Source organism: Tupaia chinensis, unplaced genomic scaffold (genome assembly GCF_000334495.1).
Source record: "Tupaia chinensis unplaced genomic scaffold, TupChi_1.0 Scaffold000320_1, whole genome shotgun sequence".
Classification (NCBI taxonomy): Eukaryota; Metazoa; Chordata; class Mammalia; order Scandentia; family Tupaiidae; genus Tupaia; species Tupaia belangeri.
In genome coordinates this window covers 3,375,165-3,377,850 of record NW_006159813.1, presented here as the reverse complement: position 1 = coordinate 3,377,850, position 2,686 = coordinate 3,375,165, and the positions used below count along the sequence as shown (strand labels likewise).

The following is a 2,686-nucleotide window of genomic DNA, read 5'->3' as shown; positions in this document are numbered from 1 at the left end:
CCAGACAGACAGGGAGAGACAGAGAGACAGAAAGTGAGAAATCACCCCCCAGGGGGGATGGCCATGCCGCAATCTCTTCTCTATTCCCCTCTCGGGATCTTGGGCACGCACGCACACGCACCCAGCGTGAGTTTTAAACCACCAGGTCCAGGACATGAACCGCGGTCAACTACATGGGAGTCCAGCGACACAGCCATTATGCTAACTGCCAGTCCCTGGAAAACAGATCTTAAGGACCAGCAGATGATGTAATGGTTGCATCTCTGGCCTCCCGTGTAGTTGACCGCGATTCAAGTCTGGACCTGGTGTCTAGAAACTCATGCTGGGCATGTGTGTGTGTGTCTGTGCTCAAAATCCTGAGGGGAAAATGGAGGAGAAGGGATTCCATTGTGACCATCTCCCCTGGAGGGTGATTTCTCATTTTCTATCTCTCTTTCTCTCCAGTGAGTGCACGCTCTCTTAGAAAAAGAAAACAGATCTGAAATGTTGTATTTTGGAGGATTCTGTTCTTTCTCTCCTCAGCACTGGTAGCATTAATTATATTTCCGTGTGTTCTGTTGTAAAGTCTCAGATACTCAACCCCTGGAAGGTAAAACCAGTATTATTGGAGAAAAATGTATCACTTCCAAGAGCATGAAGTTGGTAAATTCCCACAACTCCATTGCCTCTCTTCTCACCAAACCATCTTCAAAACTTCCCCATCTCTGATTCTGATCCCACTGCTGGGAATGATAGGGAGACGTGGTCCTCATCCCTAAGACTTATGACCCAGTGCCCTGCTGATGGCAGCCACTAGTTTTTCCAAGACTGCATATAATCCATGCCCCTCCTCTGTCCATTAGACAAGTCATTGAGACCTTCCATCCAGTGCCACCATGACTAATCATGTATTTATTCATAGCCAAGTGGCTCACATCAATTTTTGGTGTGTACCTGTCTTGGGATTGCCTCTAGCATGGATTTGTGTCTTGGTCCTGCAACACCGAAGAGAGTCCAAAATCACATCCTTATGTGTGTCCCACTCAAGGATCAGCTGATACAAGCAAAACGGCACGCTACTGATTGCTCTTCTAAGACGCAAAGACAAATACAAGGTATTAGGTCATCGGGAAAGTCATGGTATATTTTTCCATTTTCCTATGTGAAAATTCATCATGGCTTCCCTGATGACGCAATCAAATTGAGAAAGATGTTGGTTGAACAGTCTGTGTAAGTGGATGAGTTAACCCCTCTGGGCCTCAATTCCCACCACCTGCATCTCAGAAGCTCTTTCTAACTTTTATGAATGAGTGTTCTCTTTAGTCCATGCGTTTATTCTTTCATTTATTCCTGGAGCAAACATTGATGAGTATTTACTAAGCATTAGGCTCTGGGACAGGAAGACATAATCCTACTCTTAGGGAGCTCCTAGTCGAGTGTAAGAGAAGCCAATGAAATGGCAAGAACATACATTACTACAGGCTGAAGTAATGGACAGTCTTATCCTAGAATGGAGTTTGACCTCCCCTAAAGTTTGCTTTTTACATCACCTCCCTAAAGCGTCAGTGGTGACTTTGTCCTTGGCACTTGCTGAGGCTCAAAACCCTGTGGTCATCCTTGACTCCTCCCCTTCTCTTCCTCCCTTCCTTTCTATATTTAACCACCTGCAAAAAGGGTTAGAACTGTTTCAAACATGGTTAGCATCTGATCACCTCTCCTCACCTCCATTGCTACTATACAGGTCTGAGCCTGGGCTGTGCTGTGATCGTCTGTCTCTGCCCATTCTTCCTCCAATCTACTTTCTCTCAGTCACTGGGAATAATCCTAAAGCAGACACTAGATCTGTGCACTCACCAGAGAGAGAGAGACAAAGAAAGAGATAGAGAGAAAGCAAGCCACCAGGTCTGAGACTCAAACTGTGGTTGGCCATGTAGGAGTCCAGAGCCTTAACCACCATGCCACTTGTTGGCCCCCACACACTGTTATTTCTACCACATTGTATTCATTAAAAAATGAGTCACTAAGCCCATTCAAAATTCAAGGGGAGAGAAATTAAGCTCCATCTTTTAATGTCAGGAGTGTCGCAGAATCTGTGAACACATTTTATGTCACCACAAACTTCAAAGATAGTCCCTAATCCTTCAAATCTGCATTCCCTTGGGTCTCCGCAGGAAGGCTTTCCTTGATTACAGTAATCAAATCTCCCTCCTGTTTCTCAGCCCTGTATGCTGCTTTATTCGCATCACAATTTATTACCATTCGACAATGGTAATAAAGCTTTGACTTGCTTAAATGTTCAGTACCTGTTCCTCTGTCTAGAATGTGAGCTCCAGGATCACAGGGGATGCGTCTGTCTTGTCCACTGCACCTCCACACCTAGAGCTAGCCTGGACACCTTGTAGGCATTCAGGGACTTGGAGTCAATGAATACAAGTTAGCCTGGGCCAGGACAAGTATTAGAAGCAAGCCTTACCTATTGATGATGGCGTGTATAGTATTCTCAACTGGACAGGTCTAAGAAGTATTTCATGTTAGGTAAAGTCTTTTTACAAGCAAAATGATAAATAGCAATTGAATGTTTAAGAAGTAATTGGAATAATAATAATCTGGAAAAAAAAGAAAAGTTATTGGATGATGATGATGGGGATTTTATTCTTTTTTTTTTTTTTTAGAGGGTTTTTCTATAGGATGCGGGTGCTCCCCACAC

The 2,686-nt window shown here is 44.1% G+C and overlaps 1 protein-coding gene across 1 annotated transcript in view; it reads left to right on the top strand.

The window, feature by feature from the left end:
- SRRM4 (serine/arginine repetitive matrix 4) overlaps nt 1-2,686 on the top strand; it is a 218,808-nt gene that overhangs the window by 159,335 nt on the left and 56,787 nt on the right. The window lies entirely within an intron of this gene.